This window comes from Puma concolor, chromosome A1, assembly GCF_028749965.1.
Source record: "Puma concolor isolate L17-30 chromosome A1, mPumCon1.1.hap2, whole genome shotgun sequence".
Classification (NCBI taxonomy): domain Eukaryota; kingdom Metazoa; phylum Chordata; class Mammalia; order Carnivora; family Felidae; genus Puma; species Puma concolor.
The window spans coordinates 138,659,717-138,673,513 of NC_141667.1; positions in this window are offsets into that span (position 1 = coordinate 138,659,717).

Sequence of the window (13,797 nt, forward strand, 5' to 3'; positions counted from 1 at the left end):
CCTAAAAAAACCTAAAGGTGAACATGGGCTTGAGGAAGTGAATTAGGTGCAAAAGAAAATGCCAGTTTGGGGGAAGGAAACAGCAGAACAAACCGACTTTGTCAATCGTCCCTCTTATTCACTTAACAAACACATAGGACTTAACTACACGCCAGCAACTATTCTAAGTGCTTTTGAAATATTAACTCATTTATCCTGCGAGGTCACAACGGGCTATGGGTCTCATTTTATAGACGACAATTTGTTCAGAAGCACAGAGCAGTGAAGTCACTTGCCCAAGGTCACAGGACTCGTGGGGACCGGAGCTGGATTCCAGTCTGGGGAGTTTTACTCTTGAGAGTCCTGCCATCTGTCTGCTCTGAACTGTGGCCTTTTGTAGCTTGGCATCAGACCCAGGGCTAGTCCAGGAGGTTGGCCTCAGTGCTGATCTCGGAATAAAAGCCCAGTTCTTGCCTGAGCGTACTGGTAGCCATTTCCCATAGAGAGAAACGGTGGGGGGAGAAATGCTCTCAGCCAAGCAAATGTCAGTAGCTAAAAACTCTAGCCTGAATTGAAATATATTGCAGCCTGCTGTCTGATATGTCCCAGATGTGTGGATATAATATTAGAAGAACATTTAATGTAATAGTCCTTTTGGCATTTAAATATGGGTGACAGGAACTCTTTAAGGCTGCATAAACAGAGCACACAGGTGTTAGGAAAAAAAACGGCTGTTCATAAAGGCCAGCTCTTTTCAAACAGAGAGAGAAACGGTACAATAAAGGGGTTATAACCTTATGTTTTTAGGCTTACGACCTTTGTTTCATTAGGTGCACCTTTAACTGTGATAAACATCCACTTAAATGAATATCATTTCCTTACAATTACAGAAGGGTCATACATAATACACTAACTTCCCCTGGCAGGCCTATGTGTTAGTCATGCATATTTCATGAGCACTTTTATTCCCCAAGTCACTTTCAAGCAATGCTCAATCCCGTGGCTTTGGTGCCTAGGAAATAAAGGTCTTGTCCGTAAAGAGATCTCAGAGCAATTATTGTGGCTCTGCACTTTATCAAGGGGAGCAGCTGAATGCGGTGCCCGCAACATCTGACCAGCACCATTACCAATTTTCTTCATATACGCGGTTCCTCTTTTTTTTTTTTTTTAAGATGAAATTTATCGTCCAGTTGGTTTCCATACAACACCCAGTGCTCATCCCCACAGGTGCCCTCCTCGATGCCCATCGCCCACCCTCCCCTCCCTCTCACCCTCCTGGGTTCCTCTTCTTTATCTCTGGAGGTGGGAGACATGTTGCTTGGGTTTATTTGCCTGATTTAAATTATTGGGATGATTCTGAGTGATGTGAGGCCCCCGGCCCTAAACAGGATACTTGTAGCAACCTAATGAAGGTAAAAAGAAAAAAAAAAAAAAAATTCCTGTCCTCGTGCCTCTAACATGCTCAAATACTTGTGGGGCGGCAAAAAATAGATCACGGTCCGCGGAGCATGGTCAGGCAATCTGAGTGAGTCTTACATCTGTTTGCGCAATGTGATGTTTTTCCCAGCTGCATCAGCTGATGGGACATAAAGTGTTGGAATGATAATAAGCAGAAAAGAAGTTTGCCGTAACAGTGAAATATAAGCCCCTTTATAGTCTCAATATCTTTTGTGGGCAATTTCCCTTGTTCTCTTCAAGAATATTGAGTTCATCGAGACAGTTTCATCCTTGTGAGATCTCCCGCCACGCTTGGAATACGACTGAAGGAACGTGAATCCCATCTGCCAGCTTTTGCGGGTCGACTTTCTGCGTTGGCGAAAACCAAAAACAATTTACTTCTTACAAATCATGGCTTTAGAAATATTACCCAGGCAGAAAGTCGCTTCATTGTCTCTTGCTCCTGCCGTCCGCCTGGTGTGTTTGCGTTGCTGCAAAACGCTAAGATCGGGGTGTGTGTGGGGGGGGGGGGGCGGGGGGGGGGAGTGGTGGGCAGGTTAGGATCTGGGTATTTAATCTCTGTGTGTTGATTCAGCATCCTACCTCCCCAACTCCACTCTGCCCCGGACAGATGGGGGTTGAAGTCCTTTGTTCTACATTTTCTGAGGTAGTGAAGGGGGTGGGTGGGTGGGGGGAGCCAGGGGAGCGCGAGGGAGATTTCCTTTAAACCGGCTAAATTAATATTTACGTTGTTACAATATTAGAGAAGCCACCGAAAATTATTAATCGGAAAAGGTTATAATTATCTGTAAAATGGTGGCAGCCATTGAAATGTAAATCCTAATGTGCGGGGAGAGGGCTCCTGTCCCGCATGCCTGGGGCCACCTGCCCGGCTGCCACAGCTGTAATTGATCATTCCAAATCAAAGGCAGAGGGAGACATCTCTGGTGGCTCCACCAAGGGGGGTGGGGGAAGCTAGCAGAGAAAGATGCTCTGTTCTTTGGGTCTGTTATCAAAAAAAAAAAAAAAAAAAAAAAAGAGCCGGAGCGTGTTTCAAATCTCTCTTCTGTTGAATGTGCTTCAAAGCTTACCCACAATAAATAAAGTTTTCAAAACCCATAGACTCTGAAAGATTCATTGAAAATTCCTCTGAATTAAGCAGCCTCTCTCTTTCCTTTCTCCCCATACCCCTCCCCCGCCCCCATCGCTCTCCCTCTCTCGTTACCCAGGCCAGCTCAGTTTGCAACAAATGTGAATTAGATGATTAAATATGAGACCCAGTTCAACTCCTTTCATGCTTTCATTGATAGCATGGTGATTTGGGGCGCACACTGTTGTTAAGCGAATGTGTTGGTTACCTTGTTCAAGACCCCCCTCCTCTAAAGAGGAGGTTACGCTCAAGCAAAGAGGAAAACCCCGGGATAAAGCAGGGACTCAAAGTGCGAATTCCATGTGTCAAGCAGAATCCCAAGGCCAAGGCTTCAGGAGCTCACCAACAAATGACAGGAGACAACTGGAATCTCCCCCAGTCCCTGAATATTACCGACTGTGTAGACATTTCTCAAGGTCCATTAAATTCTATTTGACGTACATTAAAAAAGATTTAATCACAGATGCCAGTCAGCTAACCAACCCATTAATCTAGCTGTTTTTCCTAAGAAAATTGTATTTAAAAAGGTCTTTTTTTTCCCAATTTAATTTAGTCATCCTTTTAAATTTCATGTATTTATCATGTAAATGTGCCTTATTTGCAAAAGAAAAGCCCAGGATTCAATGAAATAAATAGTTATTTCATTAAAATGGATACAAAAAACCCTGTGATTAGGGTAATTAATTTGCACACTAAAAGCTATCTTCCTGGTTCAGATCATTAATATTGATGGCCTTCGATTTTGTTCTCAGTAATGTTCCTTGAAATATACTCAGAACTGGCACCAGGGCTGAAAGAGCAGCCATTGGAACAGAAGTGAAAATGAGGCATCAGTGTTCGTTTGGGACTATCGCCTCTTCCCTGTTCTTCCACCAATAACGAGCTCACGGCGTGAAGACCTGTGTCCCAAAATAAACAGGGCAGGTTCCGTCTGAATGGGCCGGTGCCGTTTATTCGATCTCAAATGTCGGTTATTGATGCCTGACACTTATTGACGCGTGTCTTCTTTTGCAGGAAGGAAAAAAAAAAAAAAAGAAAGAAAACATTTAAATTGCAAAATAACATTACAGGAGATTATGTCTGGGTACCACATACTGTTATGCACAGCATTGCCAGATAACAAGGCAAGGGCTGTCAATATACCTTTCTCATTAGATTTGCATCTGCATATTATGCAAATAGGTTTGAGCAAGTTTCCACTTTGATAGCTCTCCCCCACAAGTTTGAGTCAAGGCACATATTTTGTTTCAGTTCTGTTCAGCAGATGTATTCCACCAAAGACCTTGTAGAAAAGGTGTCATATCAATGTGGTGCACTATCAAATGCAGCTGTAGGCTGCATTCACATGAAAATCAAATCCTGGAACAATTTTAGATTGCCTCACCTAGCTGTGTCAGCATGCTCAACATTCCCGGTGATGGAAAACAAATTAACATTCTGCACCGGATAGGTGTGGGTGCACGCGGAACCCTACAGCTGCGCCTGCGCCGGTTGGTATTTTTACTTGCGTTTTAGGGCTTGCCGACAGGGATGTTGCTAAATGCTTTTTAATTACGGACACAAGTATGATCTGTAAGATTGGTTTGCCTTTTCCCGAGTGCTTTTTTGTGCCCCGACACATTGCCTTTGAACTTCCCCTTGTAAGAGATTATAAAATAGTTGTCCAAAGTAGGGGCACAAAGTAGGTGGCTCAGTCGGTTAAGCGTCTGACTTTGGTTCAGGTCATGATCTCACAGTTCCTGTGTTTGGACCCAGCATTGGGCTCTGTGCCGACAGCTCAGAGCTTGGAGCCTGCTTGGGATTCCGTGACTCCCTCTCTCTCTGCCCCTCCCCCACTCACGCTCTGTCTCTCCCTGTCTCTGAAAAAATAAATATTTTAAGTCTTTTTTTAAAAAATAAAGTTGTCCAAAGTAGCCAAATTACTTTCTTGCCACTGGTACCGGGATGCCTAATTTAGACCACTGAATCTTTTCCAGATAGATGTGCAGTATACGGGCCTTTATAAGCTCGGTTGTTTGGGTGCCCAAGTGCCTGTGTTAACATCTGAACACTGTTTTATTGAGTGAAGATGGTGTGGCTGGCTCTGCCCCACCTGTGATCTTGAGAGCCTGACGCCCATCTCTGATCTTGCCCCCATTACAACTGGTTTAGTTCTATGCTTTGAATGGCAAAGGCATAATTGAGAGATCAGCCAAGGAGGAAAGCGTCGTGTATTTCTGCGGTGTTTTCTATGCAGAACAAAATGAAGAATCTAGCCAGGACCCTGTTAGACGCTGGTGAGTACTTCCTCTCAACAGAAAAAAACAAAACAACACAAAACAAACCATCACCACCAACAAAAAGGACACCAAGCTGCAGAGGCCGGGAGGGAAAAAAAAAAAAAAAATGGAAGTTTTCTAGATCTACTCCAAGGCCGCTCACTGGGGCCTCTCTGGCCATCTTGTTTTGTGCAAGACTTCGAGTGGGGCTCTCCAGGAGCTCTGTAATAAGACAGGGTGCTGCTGCAGAAGGCAACTTGCTAATTAAAAAGAGGAACACACTACAAATCTCGTTATTATTCATGGCAAGTGTGCAGCAAATCACTTAGCTGTTTGCTTTTAAAATAAAAGCTTTTTTTTTACCCTATTTTTTTCTTTCTTTCCTTACCTTTTTTTTTTTCTTTCTTTCTTTTCTTCTTCTTTTTTTCCCCTGGCCTGCCTTGTTTAAAAAGACACGCATGGTCTCAAAGACGTTTTCTAAAGAATGACATTGAAAAGACATTGCCCCGAGGTTTGGTAAGAGCAAAAGCCTGGATCATTTGTACACTGTTTAATGTCATGCCTTTTCTTCCCCGATTCTTTTTTTTTTTTTTTCTTTTTTTAAAACAGCCATTCACCCATTACAATATGCTTTCCACAATATGCTTCCTTTAACTGACTCCAGATTAACAAGTAGGTGAGATGAGTAGGGAGTATTGTTCCAGGTTTGGTATTTTGTTTTGTTTTTTTGTTTTTTTTTGTTTTTTGTTTTTTTTTTTTTTAAATTTTTTTTTTCAACGTTTATTTATTTTTGGGACAGAGAGAGACAGAGCATGAACGGGGGAGGGGCAGAGAGAGAGAGGGAGACACAGAATCGGAAACAGGCTCCAGGTTCTGAGCCATCAGCCCAGAGCCCGACGCAGGGCTCGAACTCACGGACCGCGAGATCGTGACCTGGCTGAAGTCGGACGCTTAACCGACTGCGCCACCCAGGCGCCCCTGTTTTGTTTTGTTTTTTTGTTTTTCCCAAGCATTAAGCAGGAATGGTCATAAGAAAAGCAGTTTTCTGTAACTTTGATCCCCCAGATGCTGACCTTAGAAGGGATTTGCAGCCTGATGAAGCCATGTTCACATTTATTAAGATGCCAGCCGCTACTTAAACGAGAAATATTATTAGTTTAGGAACAACAATCGGTCAACATCCTCCTCCCCCAAAGACTACATTCAAGCCCCATAAACTTGGACTTCAGGATTCCAGTACCTTACAGGAAGCAGACCTAACAGTGGACGGTGGCTTTTGTTAACAGGAACCTTCTGCAATTGCCTTTCTAAGACATATCAACATTTAAAGGGAACTGTTACAACTATAACTTGAGATTTACAGAATCCTTTCCTTCTGAGGCATCTAAGAAGTTTCCAAAAGAGCAGTCCACCCACACGTTTCGTCATTATCCCTGATGTCTGACTCCTTATTGACTTAAGTGTGGTGGCTCAAGAATATAGAGATTATATGGCTTCTTTGAGAAGAGCCCAGGAATAAGGAACCATCAAACAACTACTTGTTCTGTTACATTTGGGGAGTTTGGGAAGCAATTGCAGTATTGTTTTGTTTCCTTCAGGCAATGCTGTTTAATTTTTTTTTTTTTTTTCTTCAACGTTTATTTATTTTTAGGACAGAGAGAGACAGAGCATGAACGGGGGAGGGGCAGAGAGAGAGGGAGACACAGAATCGGAAACAGGCTCCAGGCTCCGAGCCATCAGCCCAGAGCCCGACGCGGGGCTCGAACTCACGGACCGCGAGATCGTGACCTGAGCTGAAGTCGGACGCTTAACCGACTGCGCCACCCAGGCGCCCCCAGGCAATGCTGTTTAAATAAGATATCCACCCTCTTTTGGGTCCTAAATCAGTTGGCTAGATGAAAGGTCCCCCAGTATTTCCGATGCTACCTCTTAGATTCACCACAAGCATGCCACTTGGACTCAAAAGGAGAATTTTCACGTAGAAAGCCAAACTCTCCGGTTACGTATTGGATTTCCCTGGCTATTGACAAACGGGCTGCGTCACTCCAGGCTTTGGTTCCATGTTTGCCTGGATTATTTCACTCCAGCTATAGGATGCCCTGCTGAACCTCTCACTTGCAACGGAGTTGTGATGTTAAGTAACACTGCAGTGTTTGGTAGACTGCCTGGATGTGTATGAATTTGCCCTCGGTGATCGTATCCTGCTCCTTAATGTTATTTGGTAGGGTTCATGGGTTACCTGAGGAACTGGAGAAGGTCACGGTGGGTAGCTCCAAAGGTCTTTGAAGTTCTCCTGGCTTCAGTCTGCTCATTTTGAACCACAGTGTGCTGCTATGTGAGGCCGTCCGGATAGCTTGAAGAATTGAGGAGATTTCTATTTTAGATGAATAGCGAGTGTCTTATTTTCTCTGTTTTGGCTGAATTGTGCTCTCTCCCACCGTTCACATATTGAAGTCTTAACCCCCCCCCACCCCGGAACTCACAATGTGACCATGTTTGGAGACAGAGACTTTGAAGAGGTGATTCCATTAAAATGAGGCTATTAGGGTGTCCTTGTAAGACTAATCCAGTATGACTGGTGTCCTTATAAGGACAGAGACACTAAAGATGTGCCCACACAGTGGAAAGACCATGTAAAGGGTCAGCAAGAGGATGGCCGTGTTCAAGCCCAAGAGAGGGGTCTCAGAGGAAGTCAACTCGGCTGGCACTTTGCTCTTGTACTTCTAGCCTTTTGAACTGTGCGAAAATACACTTTTCTATCATTTAAGCTAAAGATCTGAACTAATTTTCTCCTTGACAGTCCTGTATTCAAGAGAATTTATCAAGCTATTTCATTTTGAATTTTCTAAATGAGGCATATGAGTGACTTTTATTTTTCCTTAATTGATTCTTGTTAACAACTGGTAATACACTTGTATTAAGTGTCGAAAGCACTCTTAATACAAAGATGGGATCTATTAGATTAGACTGAAAAGGCTATAGTCAATAGAGATGCGATAATAATACTCATCCTGTGTTTATAATTTTGACATTTTGTTCATCATGGAAGTTTTGCATCAATTTTCCTTCCCCCCCCCTTTTTCTGTGAAGATAGAGAGAGACAGAATGAGCATGAGTGGGGGAAGGGCAGAGAGCGAGGGAGAGAGAGAATTCCTAGCAGGCTCCATGCCCAACATGGACCCCCACGTGGGCCTTTATCATACAACAGTGAGATCACAACCTGAGCTGAAATCAAGAGTCAAATACTTAACCAACTGAGACAGCCAGGTGCCCCCCCACTTTAATTTCCCTTTTAAAACTATTTAATTAATGTATCATTTTTCTTGATCATTGAGTTTTTTGTGTCCCTTGAGTTTTGTGCCTGAGGGCCTCACACGCCTTACCCTGGTTCCAGTTCTGAATGTGTGGGCAAGGTTTTTCCAGTCATACCTGGGCACTCTTTTTCTGTTCCCACAACCCGTGGGGTTATGCCCCCAGAATTTAGCCAAAGAATGGCTTAGAGGCTGATTCTGATGGTTGGGAAACATGTGGGTGTTAGTTTACTACCTGGAAAATTCCACGAGGTCTGTAAGGCATTTCACTTCATAGTTCTGATAACGAGGGAGATGATTGGCTGGGCTTCTGACAGGTTCACAGGTGGGGGAAAAGATCTGAGATTAGTGTCATAATAAACTTGGCATTAGAAGGGGAAAAGGGGAATCTCCAGGTATAGGGTGTAGGTGGGGCAGGGAAGAGAGAAAATGAGGACGACAAAGCACTAACAGAACATCTGTACCTTTGTGGACAGAGCAGACATGGAAATCCTTCTTGTTCTAACTTCTGGGAGATGCTATGTCCATTATGAGAATAGCAATTATTTTCCAGGGTATGGAGTAACAAGCACCCTCACATTCAGCTGGGGGGAGTGTAAATATAGGGAAAATACCTCTTTGAAGAGAATTTTGGCAATATTATATTAAGGTTTGAATATATCTGCCTGTGATACAGAAATTCCACTCCACGTATGTAGCCCAGAGAAACTCTCACCTCTGCAAACAGCGAGATACCTAGAAATGCTCAAGCTGAGGGTGATTATAATAGCAACCGAATCAGAAACAACCTAAAGGCTTCCCTTAGGGGACGGATGAGTTATGGTATATTCGTAGAAGGAAATGGTGTACAGTAGGTAAAATGAATGAATCAGATCGAACTGGGTTGGTATAAAAAACCCAAACTGGAAACATTGGCGAAGATGCGGAGAACACGGAACCCTTGTGTGTTGTTGGCAGTGATGTGCAGCGGTACAGCTGCTGGGAAAACCAAGTTTGGTGGTGCTTCAAAAAATTAAATGTGGTGGTTAATTTGATGTGTCAACTTCACTGAGCTAAGGCGAGCCCAGAGAGATGGCGAAATATTATTTAGCGGTGTATTTGTGAGGGTGTTTCCAAAAGAGATGAGCACTTGAATTGGTAGACTTAGCAAAGATGGCCGTCAGCAATGTGGGTGGGCATCGCCCTATGTGAGGAAGGCTGAAGAGAAGGAAAAAGTGGAGGCAGAGCTAATTTGCTTCCTCTGTCTGAGCTGTGGGTAGCTTGCTCCATTGGAAAATTTTGTAGAGGTCTGTACAAATGCAGCCCGTTAATATGCCCTAGGTGTCTAGTGGAATTTTCTTCTGGATCTGTGTGCTCACGGGAAACGTTGGGCCCAATTGTACTCCATTAGGAATCAGTATGAAAAAGTTTCCAATTTGTCCTGATTTTACTACCATCCCATCTTTGTGCAGAGTTGTCTTGAGGTGGGCTTTTTTACGCGGCTACGTTTTATTTCAGGGTCTCGCTTGCAAATCGTGTTGAAGGATTTCCAGCATCAAAAAGTATTGTTTACTTACTTTCCTTAGATTTTTTTTCCTGTAACTGACATAAAGCATCAACTGTGGTGGCTGTACCACGCTATAGGCGGCTGGCTCTCTGCTTCCAGGATTCTGTTATTCAAAACAGCAAAAGTAGCAGCAACAGCGATCACCATTATTTGTAGTAGTTGGGTGGTGTTTGCTGAAAGCACAGTCTTTCTGCTTCTAAGAAAAGCAGAGTCAAGGGGGTTAAAGCTCAGCTTATTTTACTGCGTTGATCCTCAGTTTCCTCACCGATAAAATAAAGACAACGATGTCAGTTTCACAGGGTTGCAATGACATAGGGCATGGATATATCTAGCATGCTGCCCTTATTCGATATATAATGTTTTTTTGAGGTGCCATTGCTTGTGTCCTTCTCAAAAAGCCGTATTACTTTCACTTTAGTTATCCTGAAGTTGTTTCTCCTGTTCCCAGGATGAGGGAAAATCACATCTGGAAGCCATTTTGGTAGCTTAAAAATGCCGGTAAAAATGCTAAGTTCTAGAACTTAATCATTCTTCATGAGTCTGGCTGTAGTGATAACCTCTTGAAACGTCAAGTCAAAGTCCACTAAGTTTTCATCTTGAGTTTATGGGATTTTTTTTTACCCTTCATGGAAGAAGCTGTCTTTAAAAATTTATACTAGTACATTCTAACGAATATGTGCGTGACCTGAAATGAGAGGTGTTAAGGAGAGAACATAGAGCATAAGAAGGCAGAAGTTCTGGATTATATTGCTGGGCTATTTCTCCCATTTCTGGTTGAACTTGGAAAGGTAAGTCTGGTCTGGATTTCAGTTTTCCTATGAGTCAAATGGAGGTGACAGTACCCATTAGCTGTTACACATTTCTACCTTATGAAAAATAAAGGGGCTGCTATCAGGATTAATGAGATGATGTTTGTCAACAGCTCTGAGCTCTTTGGGAGGCAGATGTTCTATAAATACAAATTATTAATAAAGTATTTATACTGATGATTGCAGAGAATGCTAACAGTTCTGGAATAAAGAAGTCATCAATTATTTGGCACATTCAGTGGCAGGGTGAGTATGCCTGTGGAGCAGAGATGCTGGACAAGCTCAGATAATTCGTGAGAAATGTACTAAGAGGTGGGGACGGCACCAACCGCAAGGATACTGAGAAATTGTTTTAGTTAGGATCTTACAAGGATGGAGAAATGGCTTAGGCTATCTCGATACCACTGATGCAGTCCAAATGACACCTGAAACACAGGGAACGTGAGATCCTGTTCTCCAGATGAAAAGTCAGACCCCTGAGAAGTATAACCTCACTCGTCCCGTCCAGGGGAAAGAAGAGCTCTTGTCATCTCAGAGGACATCTGTGTCCTACTTTATCTATTCTGCTGTACTCATTACTGAGTTCTCTCTCCCTCTCTTCTACCGCAACGGTATTACATTTTTCTTCCTCCTATCATTTCTGTCTCTTTTTACTCACCTCCTCACTTCCTGGTTTCTTTTGATCTATGGCCTCTCCAACCGACTGGTTTCTACTTGCTGACTTCTCTGTATGTGGCTCTTGTCTTTTGCTTTTCTCTAATGTTGATTGCCTGTCTCTCACATCTGAGTTTTAACCCCCTAAGAGAGGGGAATTGAGTTGGCTAGTCAGATCGAGTAGTCACTAATGGGTGTAAGAAGTATCTACTGGGAAAAGTTCTCACGTGAAACTACTTCACTGGCCTACTCTTGCTGTTTTTTGGTCTTTTTGCATTAGACATTGATTGTTATTACACTGAGTTGTGGAGAGAATTGCAGGAGATAGTAGACAAGGAATGGAAGCCGATGGAAAGAAATAGCCTTTCATCACCCAGCCCAGAAGTGGCTTCAGGACATGGCCGTCTCAGTGCTCTACAGGCTGTCTACTCATAAACATGGGTAAAAGAGATGAGGAATGAAGTTCAGGGTGCTGATATTTATTTCTAGAAACATTTTAGGTTCTTTATATGTTATCCCTTCTGAATTTTCAAAAGACATGAGAGAGAACAACAACTTGGGAATGTTGCCTTATTTGTTGCAAATGTTTGCGATCTTTAAAAATGTTGGCGATGGTGTCCCTTACCCAAAAGTTGTCACAATTCTGCATTTAACTGCATTAATCTCTTCTTTTTTTTTTTTTAATTTTTTTTTCAACGTTTTTTATTTATTTTTGGGAAGGAGAGAGACAGAGCATGAACGGGGGAGGGGCAGAGAGAGAGGGAGGCACAGAATCGGAAACAGGCTCCAGGCTCCCAGCCATCAGCCCAGAGCCTGACGTGGGGCTCGAACTCACGGACCGCGAGATCGCCACCTGGCTGAAGTCCGATGCTCAACTGACTGCACCACCCAGGCGCCCCGACGTTAATCTCTTCTTAATGGTCTTTGAACTTGGTGTCTTGATTGTGAAACATTTCCTTGATGACAATTGTAGAAATATTTTCCAGTAATATTTTCTAGCACTTTAAATTTTCTCTGCTCTTGTTTTTACCTTCATCTCTTAAGTTCTTCTTAGGAAGAAGTAACAGTAATAGTTTAATAATAGTATGGGGAATCTTTGATAAATTACTCTTGGTCTTTGGACATCAAAAAGGAATAAAGATGTTGAAGCTTTAAGTGGTATAAGTAATGTAACTCATTTTTTTAGCAATTTTTAAAACTGGATATCCCAAAAATCAGGAATATAATTTCTTCTTCCAACCCTCGTGAAGGAGTTATAAAGACTGACCACAGGATAGGCCATAAGTAAACTCTTACTATAATCCGCAAGAGGTTAACCCGCCCCCTTCATTATAATTCAGTACTTTCCTAAGCAACTTTTAGGTGAAAGAGTGGCTCATAATTGAAATAGAAGATTATTTTTTTTTTTTTAATTTTTTTTTTTCAACATTTATTTATTTTTGGGACAGAGAGAGACAGAGCATGAACGGGGGAGGGGCAGAGAGAGAGGGAGACACAGAATCGGAAACAGGCTCCAGGCTCCGAGCCATCAGCCCAGAGCCCGATGCGGGGCTCGAACTCCCGGACCGCGAGATCGTGACCTGGCTGAAGTCGGACGCTCAACCGACTGCGCCACCCAGGCGCCCCTAGAAGATTATTTATAAATAAACACATCTGAAGCACTGCTCATAAATAAGTCTGGGATAGAGCCACAGTTCCATTCAGAAGAAAATTCGTAGCATTAAGGGCCTTTATTATTAAACAAGAATGAAGGTAAATCAACAGGACACTGATTCAAGAAATAAGACGGACAGCAACCCCTGATTAAAGCCAAAAACAAGAGAAAGGCATAAGTAAAGGTAAGAAAAAGAGTAAATAGTGATGGTGAACAGTAAGTAGAAATACAGAGATGACATTTGTGGGAACTTAAATTTCTGGTAAACAGAAAACAGAAAGAGATTAAAATAGTTAATTAGGAAAGAAGGAAAAGGATAGATTTAAGGAGCAAATCGAGGAACTTTGAAAAGCCTAATATTGGAAACAAACTGTTGGCTGGACGAAATAATGTGAAAGGAGTGAGGAACATTAAGATACACAGAATCATACACATAAAGGAAATGCCATGATTCCGCTTCAATGGGCGATAAACTTAAAATCTTTGAATTGTGTGAATGATTTCCTGAGAAAATATAAATGACCGAAAGTGACCTCAGCTAACTTGAAAACCTGCATAAATAAATTGTGAGGACATAGTCATTATAGAAGAGGGTGGCACTTTTGCAGGCAATAGTAAGTTAGATCAGTGATACAAAATTTTAAAAACCCCAAAATAGGGGGTGCCTGGGTGGCTCAGTTGGTTAAGTGTCCAACTTTGGCTCAGGTCATGATCTCACAGTCCGTTGGTTCGAGCCCCAGGTCGGGCTCTGTGCTATCAGTTCAGAGCCTGGAGCCTGCTTCTGATTCTGTGTCTTCTGCTCTCTCTGCCCCTCCCTCACTCATGCTCTGTCTCTGTCTCTCTCTCTCTCTCAAAAAATGAATAAATGTTAAAAAAAATTTTTTTAATCCCAAAATAGACCTAGTGAAACAAACAAATCATAAGAAGGGAAGGTGGTTCAAATAAGTTGAGGGAAAATGGGATTATCCAAAATGAAGAATAACAGGTGATTCAGTCATC